The sequence below is a fragment of the Zootoca vivipara genome, chromosome 6 (genome assembly GCF_965207765.1).
Source record: "Zootoca vivipara chromosome 6, rZooViv2.hap1.1, whole genome shotgun sequence".
Classification (NCBI taxonomy): domain Eukaryota; kingdom Metazoa; phylum Chordata; class Lepidosauria; order Squamata; family Lacertidae; genus Zootoca; species Zootoca vivipara.
The window spans coordinates 42,156,340-42,175,275 of record NC_142589.1 but is presented as its reverse complement, the minus strand read 5'-3'; the positions used below and the strand labels follow the sequence as shown (position 1 = coordinate 42,175,275).

Below are 18,936 nucleotides of genomic sequence, written 5' to 3'. Positions count from 1 at the left end.
CTCCAGGGATTCAGGCAGAAACCTTTCCCAGCCCTACCTGGACACACCAAGGATTGATCCTGGGACCTTTTGCAAGCAAGGCAGATGCTACTGTCTGCATCAAATGTGCATGACCTAATGTCCGCATTTGCTTTCACCACTTCTCAGTACCTTTTCAAAATTCAAGCATCCAGAGTTAAGGCTGCAGAACCATGATATCAACTCACCAAGTAAAGTCCATGGAAAGTCACACACACACACACACACACACACACACACACACACACACACACATCACATAGAAGCAACCAAATATCAACCCACTACTGCCCTGTTCACTCTACCGGGTAACTTTCCAACAAGAATAAAACATTAGCGCCCACCCTTTACTGGGTTGCTTTTCACTTCAGTCACACACTCAGCATCTAAAACCCAAATATCAAAGAGAAGAATGTGACTGGATGAGAATCCATAGGTGGTGAACAGCAGTCAGTTTGGTTGAGCACAAGAGCAGGCCTTCTCCTTACACGATCCACATGAGAAAAGTGACTAGATAGGACTATATTGCGGGAGGTCCACATCAAAACTCCTCCCAAGTTTCCTCCAACCACCACAAGGGAGTATTTCAGGGCATGTGAAAGTACATACAAAGGGAAGGTTTGGATGTTCTGCTTCATTATCTTCATTTGATTGGGGAGAGATATAAGAGGAAATTAAAAGAAGACAAATGAAACGTACAAGCGAATTTTCTTCCACGGACCATTAATTTTAAATGATGCCGTCAACAAATGGGTTTAAGAAAATCATCAGATATTTCCAATAACAGCAAAGATGTAGTATAACTTTATTACTTTGATTATTATGTAATTACCAAGCAACTCTTTAGAATAATAGAAAAGATGTGTGGATATATGAAAGTGTTTACTATCAGTTGTTCAGGCATGAAGAACCAAACACAAAACATTAACCACATATCTAAGCCATTATCCTTAATTTACTAATTAGGGCTTAATGTGGCAATTGCCTGCAATCCCTTTCTTTGTAAATCTCTCTCTGTTGGGTAAGGAATGGGCCAGAATCTTTTCAAGTCCTGTTGTATCTGGTCTTGTTGACATGATAACAGTACCCTTGGGTTTCTTTCTAGCATGCAACACAGAGGTTTTTCAGCCTGGAGAAAGCGCATTGGGGTTATTTTCAGCTGACCTACAGAGAAGTGCAATTCCTGTTGGTTTACCTCACCAACTATCTGGGTTTTGCAAACATTCCTATCAAATACCTGGGCAAGAAAACACACCTTATGGGAGCATAGAAAGTTGCCTTGCACAGATTTTGCCCATTCATCCACCTAGCCCAGGATATTCTATACTTCAGGGGTTCCCAACAAAATTTTCTCGAGGACCCCTCATTGAGCCGCTATTGTGACAAGGACCCCCATTAATTCCTAATCCTAAAATTAAAAAGTGAGAGCCAAATTAAGAGTCTTTTTATAAGAATCCAGGGAGGAGGGAGGGGAATGGAGAAGACAGGGGACCTGCGCAGTAGCGCACAAATGAAGCCGACGCGCGCAAATCATCTTGGGGAGGTGAGCGTTAGTAGAATGCGTGCACTGCCTCTTTGCAAAACAGTAGTGTTTGTAAAGCGCCACCTAACCGCATACAGCAGAACTACTGCCTCATCTAATTCTAGTTTTGCACTAGACTCTGCTCATGCAGGAAGTGGCCAAAACAAAAAATCTGTTATCATACGAAATATATTTAATATATTTTTTATTCTAATAGCATCTTGCGGACCCCTCTGGCATAGCTCGCGGACCCCTGGGGGTCCGCGGACCACCTGTTGGGAACCACTGCTATACTTAATAGCAGTATGGATGCTGAAAGAAGTTTAATTTTGTGAATTCTAAAACTAGCTGAGCTGATCCAAACCTTCCAGAACAATGGGCACATTAGAAATTAGTTATCCACTGGCTTGAACACATCTATGATGTTCTAGTGCACCTCTGAGCTCTCATATACAGTGGTACCTCAGGTTACAGACACAAGAACAGAAATCGTGTTCCGGCGTCGCGGCGGCAGCAGGAGGCTCCATTAGCTAAAGTGGTACCTCAGGTTAAGAACAGTTTCAGGTTAAGAACGGACCTCCAGAACGAATTAAGTTCTTAACCTGAGGTACCACTGTGTGTGTGTGTGTGTGTGTGTGTGTGTGTGTGTATTTGGAAAATGCATAATTTGAGATAAAATATGTATTTAAGTAAGAATTTTCATCCTGGTTTGTTTAAGCATATTCATGTAGAAGCAGAACAGGCTTATGAATAGAAGCATGGCATGTGACACTGGCCTGAAAAGAAAATGATTGGGCTTTATCTAACTGGCAATGACTTTACAGGTTTTCAGACAGGTTTCCTTCCCAGCCCAACTTTGAGATGACTCTGGAACCTTTATGTGCTCTATCACTGAGCTCTACCCCTTTCCACAGCAGGTTTATGTAGGAGGAGCTGGACCTGATCCAATTATACTTATGGACATCTAGGGACAAAAACATGTGGTTATATGTTTTCATCAAAAGACATGTCCTATAGTTCGATGGAGCATGTATGAGCATTGCAATCCAGACTTCATGTGTAGAAATCTGCTCTGATACATGGATCCTCCTTGCAGGATTGACACAATGATGTTTCAATGGGACTATTTCCCTGTACTAGAAAAGCATTTTTCTGTTTTTGTTGTTTTTGTTTGTTACTATGTTATGTATTTTTGTGTTTTGATATTCTAAGCTACCTTGTGATCCCTGGATGAAGGGTCGTATGGAAATTTAAACAACAACAAATATCAGTTATGTGATTGGATTGTATAATAAAGGTGAAGGCGCCCCTGACCATCAGGTCCAGTCGTGTCCGACTCTGGGGTTGCGATGCTCATCTCGCTCTATAGGCCGAGGGAGCCGGCGTTTGTCCACAGACAGCTTCCGGGTCATGTGGCCAGCATGACAAAGGTGCTTCTGGCGAACCAGAGCAGCACACGGAAACGCTGTTTACCTTCCCGCCGGAGCGGTCCCTATTTATCTACCTGCATTTTGACGTGCTTTCAAACTGCTAGGTGGGCAGGAGCTGGGACCGAGCAACGGGAGCTCACCCCGTTGCAGGGATTCGAACCGCCGACCTTCTGATCAGCAAGCCCTAGACTCTGTAGTTTAACCCACAGCACCATAACTTTAAACAATAGATGCATAAATTATTCTAAGTTGTGGAGAGCTGGCCCAATTTTGATTGCTACTATAGAAGTAGCATCAAGCTGAAATACTGATCAAATGTGTTGTTGAAGAGTGTGCAACTAACTTGAATGAACTTTCCTTTGTTCCTAAGAGCTCAGGGTGGCTTTTTGAAACGGAACATACACAATAAATGGTAAAATAAATACTAACATATAAACTGTCAAGGTTAAATCCCCTGAAACTCTTTGCAAAATCTTTTCCTGTTTCCTTCCTATTCAATAAATATCTTTTTTTTCCCATGTTTCAAATGTTCCATGTTAAATTTCCATAGCGGGGGTGGAAATTATAACAAATGAATCACAGACAAAAACCCAAAGAGGCAAGTGGGATTATTATTTGATGACAAGGCTAGAGTCTAGGAAACCATGTCTGACCAATGGTACTCAAGCATGCTCTCTATACAGCAAATATAATCCCAGTAGGACAAAAAAAAGTTTCCAGTGACTGCCTTTATTTCAAACACCATGTGCTGAAGCTCAATAGACTAAACAATCCCTTAGATTTGTCTAACCACCACGTCTGCATGATACATTAAAATAGCAGCTGTTCCGTAGGGATATGTATTTAACAAGACAGATTTCTAGAGTGTGCTATTTAATGACATTATGATGGATAGCATAATTCTGAGACAGTTTGCAGAAATAAGGGAAGTGGGATTTTCTGGCAAAGAGACAGGACAAATAAATGAATGTAGCTGCATAAATAACTGAGTGGGAAGGGGACAGAAGACGTAGACCTTATTCTTCATGCTTATTCGGTCTGTACCAGTGGAAGGTTGCCAGACCTCCATTTAGATGTTTTGGCTGCCCATAAAATTGTTACACAGCTGGATGGCCATTGCTTTGATAGTTAAAATGCTGGTGAGAAGCTCAGAACACCCTGGCAATGTATTCTGCTGTCTTTGAATAAAATATCCACTAGAGAATTGATGGGAAACCAATAGCCCTCCAGATGCTGTTGGATTACAACTACCATCAACCCCAAGCACACTGGCTTGCCCTCATGACTGAGGGGACCGGGGCTGCATGACATGTGCATAATGTGCGCACACACCGCGTGGAATGCTGACATCACTTGTGAACACTGCAAGGTAGTGCTGGCGTGCCCTGCGGCTTGTGTGACTGACATCAACATGCCCCATGACATGCGTGCACGGCTGCCACAGAAATTTGAGGGAACCTGATTGCTTCCTTGAAAATTGGGGGGGGGGTGCTTGCCTACCCCCATGGCACCCCTGATCATCCCTGACCACTTGTCATATGTGATGGGGCTTGGAAATGCCAGACTTTGGGCTTTAAAAATTTCAGCAGCACCCTGCACAACACCAAAATCCGGTGTCCCTCCGCCTCTTGCCTTCCATTGTTCATCATTGTTGCCCTCTTGACCTGGCACCCAGGGCAGGAAAACTTGTCATACTCCCCAAATCCACCTCTGCTGATGGGAGTTGGAGACCAATAACATCTGGCAGTTCACCACCTCTACACTAGGAGTTTGGGGAAGTGGCACCTCTTCTCAGGGATGGAAACAGAGGTGTGTGTGAGAGAGAGGGGGGGGAGGGATGATAAAAAGTCATAAAGCAATTTGGAAGAGGCAGAAAGTGAATGGCTGAAGGCAAAAGTTACCTAGAGGAATCAGAGAGTCTAGGGATCTAACATTGGGTAGTTTTCCTTCTGCTTGTAAGAACACCTGCAGTTTTCCACTACTGTACTGTTTTTCACCACACTTGTGCATTTTAAAATACACAATTACTGTATTACAAAAATGTTTCCAATGGTCTCCACCAAAGAATATCAAGCCCAGTAGCACTGCCCTTTGAACTCCCCAACAGTGTGGGAAATGGGAAGCATGCCGCAATACAGCATAGTATGGGTGGGAAACATCAGGTCTAAGGGCTAATACAGCCTTTCAGGTCTTTCTAACTGGTCCTCAGAACTCTTCTCTGGCCACACCCCTCTCCCTAAGCCACCCCTATCACCAGTCCTCCTCCTTCACACATATGATGTTTTTGCCTGTCTGGAATGTGTCTTTAAACTACGATAATGCCTCTTGCTTGTCTGGTTGGAGGATAGAAAGTAGCCTACTACTTTCTATCCTCCAAAGAGGTAAAATTTACATTCATTGCTCTGCCCACTTTTGCCTCTTGCCCCATTAACCACATGCATTCCCTTGGCCCCCACTGGAAGCTTGTCCAGAAATGAATGTAACTCTTAAACTGAAAAAGAGGGAGATGGGTTGGTCCCCTGTAGCTGTCATTAATGAGCTCTTTCTAGAGCTCTCAGAGTGTGTGATTTCAAAAGCAATACATTTACTGCAGTACAATCTTAAATTCCAAAGTAAACCGGGCTGAGTTAAGTGGAGCTTACTCCCAGGAAAAAAGGTGGCGAATTGCAGCTTTACAATGTAATCCTATGAATCCTATTCATTGGGTGGCATTCCTACTCAGAACAGACACATTGAAATTAATGGATATGACTAACTTTATGTTCACTTCTTTCATTGAGTCCAATGAGTTACTTACTTCCCAGGTAAGTGTGTGCAGAACTGCAATGTAAGTGAATTAATTAAAAGCAGATGTTACTGAATACTGAGGATCTCATCCAGATATATATTTTGCATATATTCAACAATGCCTAGATAAATGACACTATTCCACAGAAGCTCACTGCACTTCAGCATAAACCGTTGTCTTTGTTCCTATCATCTGTCTCAGCGAACTGAAATATTATGGAAAGGTGTTTAAGTACGCTTACCTCCTGCTGAGAATTTTCATGAGATAAAGTAAAAACTGTGGCTTCAATCAGCTTAGCTATTACCAGATTTACATTTTCCTGCTAATTTAAGAATTATTTTACACTTCAGGCAACTTCAGCTTGCATGGAGGCTATATCTACTAACCCAGTGAACTCTGTGTGGCTTGATTCTGAGAAGACATGTAAAAAAATGGTTGTGACCAAGTTGCGCAAGTATGTAGTTAGCTGAAGCCAGTATGGGGAATCAGTGGCACTCCAGCTTCCACCATTCCTGGCAACTGGTCATGCTGGCTGGGGCTGATGAGAGCTAGGTGTTCAACAACACCTGGAGGGACATGGGTTCCCCCCTCTTTTAAAAAATAAACGTTCAGTAACAGATGAAGGACACTTTGGGGTCTGTTTCTATTCTGTTTCACATGAGAAAACATAATAAGGCACTAATGTGTTAATGGGTTTTTGTTACCTAGTTTTTGCATCGAAGCTCTCTTTTGTGGCCTAATAACCTGAAGTTTCCTATCTCCAGTTTCTACAGATACAGTGGTAACTCAGTTTAAGTACATAATTGGTTCTGGAAGTCTGTACTTAACCTGAAGCGTACTTAACCTAAAGTGAACTTTCCTATTGCAAGTAATGGAAAGGGAATTAATCCGTTCCAGACAGGTCCGCGGAGTACTTAAACTGAGGTTGTTTGAGCTGGGAATATGTGTGTCTGCTTGTCTGTAGTGTGTGTGCATGTGTATTTGCTGATTCCTCCCACCCTGTCCACTGCAGCCCCCTCTGCCTTCCAATCTGCTACAGAAGTGAAAGCAGCGTGGAGGGCTGCAGGAGAAAGGGGAAATCTGTAAAAATAAAAATAAAATAAAAAAATCCCTTATTGCTTAACAGAAATGGCTCTGAGAATCATAGTGATGTTAGTAGTGGTGTAATCCCATTGATAAGAATCATGAGAACTATAGTCTGTTAAGGAGGAAACCATAGTTCCAGGATTCTTGAGGGAAAGTCATATACTTTATATGTGCATTGAGTGCTTTTTAAACGTATGGTGTGGCTCTGAATTGTACATAAAATGTCCAGGGTTTGTGTGTGTGTTGTGGAGTGAGACTGTTACATGAAAAATCATTTCTTAACTCTGTAGCTGGGGCTTGACGAAAGACCAATTGAGCAAGATGGATTCAAGGCAGGGGGAGAATTAAGTGGCTTAGCCCAAAGAAGCAAAAAGGGAATTGACTGGATGGAGTGCATGACCCAAATTTTCAGTTTATCCCGTGCTATTATGGGTAGCTAGAAATCAAAGCAAACACGTCCATGAAATAACTGAAATGTGGAAAATCAAGCATTTGAGTGCCCAAGAGTCACACCCTACCTGCTGCTTAGAGCTTCTCCTAACAACAGGGTATTCTTTGCTGCTTCAGACCACAATATAATTGTGTGAGTTTAATATGCTCTGCATAAACCTCTGTACGTAAATCTTTGAAGGGATTAGAGCCTTATTCTTTTAATACTCTCCCTTTTACCTTGGAGATCTCTTGGGGCAGCTTTAAAAATTACATTCTGTGTGAAGTTATGAATGAAAATTTTAATCCCTTGCATTTAAGAATTATCTCTCTTGGCTTGGTATTGGATAAACATTTAAATCTGGTAAACTCCAACTGTTCCTAAAAATAGCTTTTCATAGTTCCTTTCTCCCTGTGGCTGGTTGGATATTTTGTATATGGAACTGATAGAATAAGTGCTGATTTGAATACAGTACTACACTTCCAAATATGGGAAGCATCTTGCAGATGATGTCTATGAGTACCAACTAGGGCTGCCAACTGATGAAGAATATTTTGTTGCTTAATTGCCACCTACTGACCAGTCTTTAACTGATTGATTGGGTACTTAGTTAAATGCAAATGTATTTGCATATTAACAAACCCTCAATATGTACTCTTTAGAAATACTGGAGAAAGTGTGGAGAGCTTAATTTGAAAAACAAAATTTATCATTTGCTGTTAGGCTACTTTTACTATTGTCTTTTAAATTCTTTATTCCAGTAGCACCTCAAAAAACCCTGAAAAACCCTTATCTCATAATCTTACTATCTACTTAGCTTAAATTTTCACCAATCAACCAAACATTTGGTTGATTTGTATGCTGGTCAAACTAATTAAAATATTAGAAACTCATGGTGAAAATTTCTGCCCAGGTTCTATCCAAGTTTCACATATCTCTTTGAAAATTCCAGAGGGTCACTGGATGGTTTCAAACTCAATAAAGCAAGTTGGAGTGCAGTGCAGTGCATTCAGAATGTTTGAGTTCTCTTCCTCTTTCCCTGCTCTTACCAGACTACAAATCCCAGTAAGGTATCTTTCTGTTGACCATATGGGAGATAGAGAGAACTGAAGAAGCATGGAGGGAGGTAACAGAGTGATTTCTCACTTGCAAGAGTAGCAGACCTGTGGCAAGCAAGCAAGGAAGGCTATGTGGTTGTAGGGGTTGAGTGCATGTGCATAAATCCAAAGGATACACTGTGGTTTGTGGAAGGCACCTCTGCACCTCTGCCTGGCCCCACCTATTTACAAAAGTCTATTTTTTGCCCAGTATTTCTACCCTAAGACAAAAGCTGTGTCTTTTGTCCTGTGTTTCAATTTAAATTGTAATATTTTACTTTCTAAATTTGCAACTAACATATTAATAGTTTATCAGAGGTGTCATAGAAATTCTATTTCTCTGGTTTTGGTTTCATTTTCAAGCACGCACAGTGTCTAGTAAAGGCACAATTTGAAAGTGCAAACAAAACAAAACAAAAGCCCCCAAACTGAATGATTTCAAAATAGGAGAGAGAGAGAGAGAGAGAGAGAGAGAGAGAGAGAGAGAGAGAATTGGGAAATGAAAAATGGTTGCAAACTGAGCTTTACATCCTTCAACTGCCCTGGGGAGATGCGCTTTAGATAAATGTGACATAGACTGTCTATTTTTAAGCACACACTCAGCAGGAATAGGAAAACAACCAGCATAAGAAAAGGAGTCTTACTAAGGAACACAATGATTGATAGTATCATTTGATATAATGACTATGCTCTTGGAGGAGTTTACTTTAAATAATAATTGTATACTTGTGCGACTTGGAGCTAAGTGGAAAATTCATAATTTACCGTGTGCTCAAAATCCAATATCACCCTAGCCTTTGCCCATTCCCATAGCCTTTTTTCTATTATATAAGTGAGTGGTTGTAGATGGGGCCCTGAGGGAGAAATAAGCTAAGTCAAGAAGCTGTCAATTATTATATGTTGCATTCACATTTTAAGCCAGTTCTGAGTGCTTTTCATTTACAAGAGGGCTCGTATGTAAGGAGGTCAAATTAACCTTAGACCTCGTCTTTTTGTTTGCAGGTTTATGCAGAAAAAGTCTATAAAATTTTCCAGCCCAAATAGCTGCCTAATTTCAACATGCAACAGAATTTGCATGCTTTAGATCTAAACTAGTACAGAGCAAAAGGAGGCAGACTTTGCTTTCCAATGGAGATGCTTGGAGGGGCTAACAAGGCAGTGTGTGTGTGAGAGAGAGAGAGGGGGGGGGAGGGGGGGGAGGGAGGGAGAGCCAATAATCCTATCATTAAAAACAAATGGATAGATACCACAATACAGCACAACAGCGTTAAAAATAGCATTAGCAAATATTCAAAAGAGACAGAATTTACAAATAAATAACCTTACAGAGCAAAAGAATCTAGGGATGGGAAGAGGAACTTTTGGGGTCCATGTTTAATGTTTATGCAAACAGATATATATGTTGAACAGCCATTAAGACTGGAAGAGAAAATAGGAAGAGAGAAACCAAAACTGAAACATATTTGTCTGTTTTTCATAGAAGTAATAGCTTATTGTCTTCAGAATACAAATAAACAGGAAGATGATCTAACCCCTGGTTTCTGAAATCAGTTGGCATTGACCCCTTAGGATGAATAGTGCCCGGGGTTTGAAAAGGGCCAAGGATGGAAAATACATTTGTGAAATATAAAGAGAAAGCATTAATTAGGAACTGCAATCCTCAGAAATAAAGGCTATGGGCATGTACAGAGTGTCCCCCTGCTAGTAGGGAACCTCCACAATACAACACTATCCCCTTCTTCTTTACACATAGTGATTTCTAGTAATGAAGATTGGTGAGTGAAAAACGTTGATTACATATTGGTATTTCTTGACTTTATTTCATTTACATTCCTAAGAATTTGGATTGGTGCTGATGACAACTTTATAAGCTCAACAAGGTGTCAATGAACACAGAAATTTTGGGGGAAAACCCAACCCCCTACTTCTTGAGGCCAGAAATTACAGACTGCAGCTGAATCCCCTGACCTGGAACTGACTGTTTTGATCAAAAGGTGCTGAAAGTCTGTTAAAAAGCCCCAAAGAATTTCAATTATTCGAATAGTACCAAAGGTATCCTGCAGATTTGAATTAGGAGCAGTTTCATTCACTGAATGGGCCAGAGCAAAACTTTGCATTATTGGGATATGCAAATTCTGCTTTTCAATTGCTTCTGGAGTAATTATGTAATAGGAGAGGTTGCTGCCACTCTTGACCCCTCCCCCCCCCAAGATAACCATAAAGAACAGCAGTTAAACTACACAGAACTAGCTTTCACAATTTCTGCTGTGAAAATTCTTCAGGGGGCAAGAGCCTCTGTGCATCTCCCATTTTCTCTGAGGTGTACAGCAACAGTCCTTTATACTATGTAGTCCTTTGTACTACAGGAACGGGGAAAACCTTTTCAGTCCACATTCCTTTCTGGGCAACCTTCCAATGGTCTCATATCAGTGGTGGGCAAGACCAGAGCCAAAAGTAGGTGAAGCAATGAATGTAAATATTGTCTCTGTACAGTAACAACAACAAGAAGAGTTTGGATTTGATATCCCGCTATATCACTACCCTAAGGAGTCTCAAAGCGGCTAACAATCTCCTTTCCCTTCCTCCCCCACAACAAACACTCTGTGAAGTGGGTGGGGCTGAGAGACTTCAGAGAAGTGTGACTAGCCCAAGGTCACCCAGCAGCTGCTTGTGGAGGAGCGGAGACACGAACCTGGTTCCCCAGATTACGAGTCTACTGCTCTTAACCACTGCACTGGCATAACAACAACAACAACAACAACAACAACAACAACAACAACAACAATAATTTATACCCATGAGGCTGGGTTTTCCAAGCCACTCTGGGCAGCTCCAACAGATGATGATGATGATGGTGATGATGATTGTTATTATTATTATTATTTATTAGATAAAACATTAAAAACTTTCCTAAACAGGGCTGCCTTCAGGTGTCTTCTAAAAGTCAGATTATTGTCCCATCTGATAGGAGAGCGTTCCACAGGGCAGGCGCCACTATCAAGAAGGCCCTCTGTCTGGTTCCCTGTAACTTTGCTTCTCGCAGTGAGGGAACCGCCAGAAGGCCCTTGGTGGTGGACCTCGGTGTCTGGGCTGAGCGATGAGACTAGATCCGCTCCTTCAGGTATACTGGGCCAAGGCCATTTAGGGCTTCAAAGGTCAGCACCAACACTTTGAATTGTGCTCGGAAACATTTCTAGTTTCTACACACACTCATACACCTCTCTCTAGCCTTCATCCTAAGAAGCGAGAGGCATTATCAGAGCTGAATGACACATTCCAGCCAAACAAAACAAAACTTTCAAGGAGGATCTGAAGTAGTGCCAGAGAGTGGTATGATCAAGGGTTAGGATGTGTGGCATGTGGAGTTGCCTCACATATGGGCAAGGTGGCAACAAAAGACTGAAGAGGAATGCTACACACCATGGACACAATTTAGTTAGCATGTAGCACTTTTAAATCACTTGATCACCATGAGAGGGGATTAAACACATGCCTAAATCTCCCATTAACCATACCACATGGATTTAGATATGAAACAGCTAGATACTGGCAATGTCATGCTATAAAGAGAAAAAACCCACAGTCATCATTTTCATATGTGTGAAGATGTGCCAAGATTGCTAAAGTAAACACATGCAGAATGTTTACCTATTAAGTGCAGATTAATTAAACTCGGTGAGAATTAATTGGTTCTCCACAGTCAGGTTAGGCAACCTTTTAAAGATCACACAGCTTGCACATTTTGGATTTTGAAAAGTGCAGCTCTCCTCATCAGCCAAAGCAAAGATACGATTATCATGAACACCTTCTTTGGAGGAAGCTAATTCTATAGGAGGGGAGTGTATGTTTGCAAAGGTTACAAACAAAAGCGAGCAACTGAAGGGGTCTAGTGATATAACTGCTTGACTGTTTTGTTTTGTTTCTAGACATCTCCTGAAGAGGAGTGCTGTTTGATCCATGGGTCTTTCTTGTAACAATCAGAAGGTCTCATCCAAGATATACTGCTGTTATACAAAACTATGGTTTGACCACATTTGGAAAACTACAGTATATACAGATCTGGTTGCCGTACCTCAGAAAAGATATTGTAGAGTTGGAAAAGGTTCAGTAAAAGGCAACCCAAATGACTGAGGTGGTGGAGCAACCCCCTTGTAAAGAAAGGTTGCCATGTTTGGGACTTAATTGGTTTAGAGAAAAGCTGAGTAAGAGACAACATGGTAAAAGTTTATAAAGTATGCATAGCATGGAGAAAGAGGATAGAGTTTTTTTTGTTTTGTTTTTTTGCTCCTCCCTGTCTCATTACACTAGAACTCATTGACACTCAATGAAGCTGAATTTTGGAAGATTCAAGACAAATAAAAGAAAGTACTTCTTCATGCAGTGTATAGTAAAACTATGGAACTTAAATCCATAAGGGGCAATGATGGCCACCAACTTAGATGGCTTTAAAAGAGGATTGGTCAAATGCATGCAGGAGAAAGCTGACAATGGCAACTAGCTATAATGGCTATGCGTTGCCTCCACAGTTAGGGGAAGTTATGTATTGAATAGCAGTTGCTGAAGAGTACAGAAGCAAAGAGAGCTCTTTTTCTCAGATGGTGTTTGAAAGTTCCCCACAGGCATCTACGTTGGCCCTTGTGAGAACTAGATGCTGGACTAGATGGGGCTTTCCTTATGGTTTTATGAAATATATTTGATTATTCCCTTTGTACCCCACCATTCCCCTAAGGAATATTGCAAGGTGGCATACAACTTAAAAAAATAATAATGTAAAAGCTAATTGGCAAAGAATCTCAAGTTTAAAAGGCTTGTCTGAATAATGCACCTTGCAGTAGACATCTAAAAACAAGTGGATATGACTCCTGTTGGCAAGGAGTTCCACAGGGCATGGCTCATCACACTAAAGGCTTGGTCCTTGGTGAAGGCCAGCCAAACCTCAGGAGAAGGCAGGTCACCAAAAGTGCCCCATCCAAAGATCTCAGCAGTTGAGGTGGATCATAAGAAATCAGATGGCATTTACAGCGCTTTGGGACCAAGTTATTCAGGGCTTTGTGAATTAACACAAGAACTGTCTGACTGCAATTTGGTACTCTCAGCAAAGGAGTAAAATGTAGCCAGTAGCCTGCTCTTTTGAGAAGTATGGCCACTTCATTGTGAATTAGCTGCAGCTTTTGCACCAGATACTGTTTTACAGGTATCAAGCATTGAGGTTACCAATGTATGGACCACTGTGGTCAGGCTATCCAAGTCCAGGAATAAGTGCAATTGGCATACCATCTGAAGCTGGTGGAAAGCACTGCTGGCCATAGAAGTCACTTGGGCTCTCCCCCTACCCATTTTATCCTCACAATAACCCTATGAGGTAGATTAGGCTGGGAGATAGTGACTGGCCCAAGGTGACCCATGATTTAAACCCTGGTCTCCTTGCTCCTACATGAACATTGTAACAACTGCATCACACTGTATGTCCCCCCCCCACTACCTTATGCCCAGGGGGTGGGGAGAGCTATGGCAATCCCCCCATATTTGTACAGGCTATTTTTTAAAAATAAAATAAAATAACTACCACGTGTAACTGTATTTAAAGACACCTTTGTTAATCCTTCACCGATGATTAATTTCTTTATAGGGGATTCAGAAGATGAGTGTCAGCAATTCTTGGCAAGCTCTGGAGCTCTTTAATCAGTTCATTTCCATCCCAGGATAAGTGATGATATAATTATATAGCTGGGATGTAGCATAATACAGGATACAGGATGCAAGAATACACAATTAAGCAATTATTGAAAGTTAACCATCCAACCTTCTCAAAAAAACATCAACAACTTCCAATGAAGGAGAGTCCACCACCTTCCAACATGGTCCTCTTCAACTGTTAAAGAGCTCTAGCAAGTTCATCCTAATGTTTCCTCTGAATCTCCTTTTTGTAATTTTAATCCATTACAGTGGTACCTTGGTTTACGGATGCAATTCGTTCTGGGGAGTTGTTCGCTCCCCGAGCAGTACTCAAACAGAGTGCTGCTTCTGCACATGCGCGTGCTGTGCAGATCGCTTCTGCGCATCCATGCTTCGTGGAACCCGGAAGCAAACACTTCCGGGTCCGCGGAGTACTCAGACCAAGAGCACTCAAACCGCAGCGGACTTAAACCGAGGTACGACTGTAGTTTGGTTTCTACTCTCTGGAGCAGCAGCTCTAAGTTTTTTTTTTCTTCAGGCTAAACACACTAACTTCCTCAACTGTTCCCCATAAAACTTGCTTCCCAGACCATTTATCATCCTGGTTGCTCTCCTCTGCACATGTTCCAGCCTTCTTTAACTGTGGTGCCCACAGAACTGGACACAGAACTCGGAGCTGATGCCTTTCATTGTACTGAATTTGCAGTTGTGGAAACCATTATTCAGAAATTGGCTTATAACTAGACCAAAATATTTCAGCCCAGAACAGAAAAATTGTTTTTCTGGGCCCAGTGCAAACCTATAACACAGTTCTGCTCTTAAAAACAACCAATAACCTCATTGTTGGTTTGAAAAATTGGATAATTGCTTGGCTTCCTTTTTGCTTTATTGAATGTGCATTGTTGAAGTGCCTGGCTGAAAGGCCATACTACATATTTTGCTCAATGCACAGTGTGCTATTACATCTCATTTTTTTATTTTTTAATTAAATTTGTATAATTCCCTATACCCAAGGGTCTCATTTCTTCTTCATTATTTCAGAGATATTGGATGTGGTGAAGCCAGATGTTGTGGACAACAAATCCCATTGGCCTCCAGCTAACAGTCAGCAGCCAAGGGTTATGGATGTGGGAGTCTACAACATTTGGAGAGCGTCACATTGACTGCCTTTGCCTTAAGTACAAATGTGGAAGGACAGTTGTTATAGAGACTTCAGTGCACAGTGGCATGAGACTTGTCCCTTACCTCCTGAACTGTGACATGCCAACCATCTTGCCACCCATAAAGCCTCAAGAACATTTTTATTAACCCTGGTAGCCATGATGGTGGCCATTTGGTGGTGATGGCTGTGTGGCTGGAAAGAGAAACGATAAACATTTTCTCCTGGTGCACTGCTGTCCTGATAGGTAACAATTCCTCCTCCCACTTGTTATTTAGTAAGGAAGAAAGGGAGAAAAAGCTGTACGGTACCCATTAAGCATAAGCGTGAAGTTTGACCTTGATTTTCTATCCACAGCCAAACATAGCCAAGATTACTGCTGCTTTAGATAGTCAACACAAACGTGGTTGTTGTTTTTTGTCCTTTAGTAATTCAAAACAGTGTTCTGAAACATCTAGCTGACATATTCAAAGCCACATATTTCCATACCTAGAGATAGAAGGAAGGAAACTGGATTAATGTCTTACTTAAAGGCAAACCTACCTACGTGAAACAATATGTGAACCGAAACAGAGCCAACCATGGAAATCTGCACTTCTCTGAATTTTGCCGTACAGTACTCCAGCCAAGTAATGTGCACCAAAATGATAAACCATGCATAAAAATGCATATATTAGCAAAAATAACAAACAGATACATTGTATTATTCCAACAGGCTTTTGAGCGCTGACTGGTTTTAATGAAAGGGCTGACGCTGTGTTGTTTTTTATTGTAATTATCTGTATGTTTTAATACAGATAATTACAATAAGCACACATACATTTTTTATTGTTTTTTTTTAAAAAAATTCTCTTCCTCCCCCCCCCCAATGTTTTTAGCTGTTCCCATTCTATCTGCCACCTTGATTCCCTGTGAGGGGAAAAGGCAGGATATAACAACAACAACAACAACAACAGTTGCAGAATACTAAGGAGAATGGTTTTGCAAAAGTGTGCATAGTAGGCAAATTTGCACATAAAATTTGCATATTGGGATAAATGCTGATGGATTTTCATGAGGACTTAAAAAATGGAAACTCGTGTAGAAATGTGGATAAGTGAACTTTAAATTGGAGAAAGGTGGGGGGGGGAGAGAGAGAAACTGAAATTGACACATTCATCCATGCTAGATGTGGCTCACTGTTCAGAATATTGCATTTTCTGTTGCAGCACTTCTTGACTGGCTTCTGCATCTGCTTCTGTTTGGTTGTAACAAACTTCACTAGAATTCCCATGCCCTGGATATCCCATATAGAGGCACTGACAGAAGAATACCCTCAATTATGCCACATAACCCTTTCCCCGATCTCAGTACTGGGCTTATTTAATGGGTCAAGATCCTTGAGTCTAGGTAATGTACCCATTTCCCACCCACCCACCATTGCTTGAGTTCTGACCCAAGCCCATCAGAGACATCAACATGCTGCTTCTTGCAACTGCCAAGGACCTGGGACCCAAGAGTGCAACATCTCTCTGTAGCAAGTTCATTTTATTGATGAAATATAGCCATATATCCTTTGTGGGGGCAGGGGAGACAATGGCTTAGTACAGGTTCACAAACAATCAGGCAAGGGGTGTGATACTCAGCAGGCAAACGTCTTGAACTGGCTTCTGTTGGATCATTTTGTTTATGCTGCAAGAAAGCAGCAGAAGCAGCAGTTGTGGTTGGCTGTGCTGCACTACAGCATAACAGAATCTTTGTTCAGCTCTGCTTGGTGCCATTTAAACATTGTGATTCATTGAATGGAAGGCTGCTTCCTGTAAGGGTCTCTTTTCTCCTGTATTTACAGGCTAGTGGGGGCAGGCAGTGGGGAAGGAGAGAATAACAGCCCCATTGAAAAATAAAAATTGGGGGGGGGGAGACAGGAGAGGAAGATTATTAAAGATTAATACAACCTCTGGAAGTTGAAAAAGGTCATTGAACCAAACCATGTCTCTTCCCTGTCCAAAACAACCCTTGTGTATAATAATAGTACAGTGGTACCTCAGGTTACAGATGCTTCAGGTTACAGACTCTGCTAACCCAGAAACCGTACCTCGGGTTAAGAACTTTCCTTCAGGATGAGAACAGAAATCACACGGTGGCGGTGCAGCAGCAGGAGGAGGCCCCATTAGCTAAAGTGGTACCTCAGGTTAAAAACAGTTTCAGGTTAAGAACGGACCTCCAGAATGAATTAAGTTCTTAACCCAAGGTACCACTGTAGCAGCAGGCAAAAATAAGGCAGAAATTGGATTTTAATTGATGAAAACCTTTTATGCATCCACTGTTGCAGTTGGGAAATATACTCTTATGATGTGCAATTAAACAAAGCAACTTAAGATACTTTCAGAGTGCTGGAATAGTGTTCCAGTTAGTTTAAGCTCTGCCTTATTGCAGGGGTACCATTTTAGGTGGCAGCGGCTGAGATTCGTGGTGGAGTGGGAAAGCATAGCAATATTTCAGTATGAACATAGGGACAGACATGGGAGAAGTTTGATTCAGTTTGCATTTAAAGGTGAGTATTTCTGCTTTTCATGTGTATTTGTTTGTTTATTTGGAGTGCCGTATTTTCCCGTCTATAAGATTCCCCCATTTATAAGATGCCCCCTATTTTAGAGACTCAGATTTAAGAAATAGGGGGAGAGAGATGTATCCATGTATAAGACGCCCCCCTAATTTTTGACATTATTTTTTGGGGGGGCTAGTCTTATACACGGAAAAATGTGATATTTGCCTTCCCCTGGAAGAAAAAAAATTATGGGGATCCCCATGCATCTACACACCTAGCCTGGTCAGCAGACTGAGCAAGTGCACAGGTCACCTCGTCACCCCATAATGGTGAAATGTTTTGCCTTAAATTACTTCTCCATTTGCAAACTTATTTCATTTTATATGTGAATCCGTGTGCCTTTGTCCTTGTTTTTGGATAGGCAATTTCCTATTTCATAAGTAGCCATCCTACTAGGCAAGCTACCCACTGGGCAGTCCCATAGCATAGAGGCAGGCAGCAAAAATGGCACTTGAGCGGCCACTGAGCACAGCTGGCTGGCAGCTTGGTGGATCCCAGATCATGCAGGCTTGCTTTTGTCACTGTTAACAAAGATTTTCTCCTTATGCTCATAGCAAGCATTTGAAACCTGGTCTCTGCCAAATTTGTTGGAAACGGCTCTTCATTAGCAGAGAGAGAGAGAGAGAGAGAGAGAGAGAGAGAGAGAGAGAGAGAGAGAGAGAGAGAGAGAGAGAGAGAGAGAGAGAGAGAGATCATTTTTATTCAGGTATGTGAAAGGCAGAAGGTTGCTACAGGGTAGTCATAATCTGTTATTGTTTCCCTCCAACTTTGTGCTATTTTTCTTTCTAATCATAGAATCATAGGGTATAAGAGACCCCAAGGGCCATCCAGTCCAACCCCCTGCCAAGCAGGAAACACCATCAAAGCATTCTTGACAGATGAACTGTCCAGTCTGCTTTAGCAATGGGAACTGTGATGGAGCTGCAATATAAATGGCTTATTCGGTGCATTTGTTTTCATTGCTATTATTGTTGTTGCTGCTATTATTGTAATTTATCTATTTATTTATTTATTTTAAAAAAAACCTTCCCCACCCGCCCAGCACCAGAGTCTTATTGAACAGCATGGGGAGTGGTTGCAAAGGCAAGTTGCCAGAGGTGAAGCAGATCCTCTATCAGAAATGCATTCTTGACACCACCACAC

The 18,936-nt window shown here is 41.6% G+C and overlaps 1 protein-coding gene across 2 annotated transcripts in view; it reads right to left on the bottom strand.

The window, feature by feature from the left end:
* The window catches only part of CDH11 (cadherin 11), a 104,158-nt gene that overhangs the window by 37,489 nt on the left and 47,733 nt on the right, over window positions 1–18,936 (bottom strand). The window lies entirely within an intron of this gene.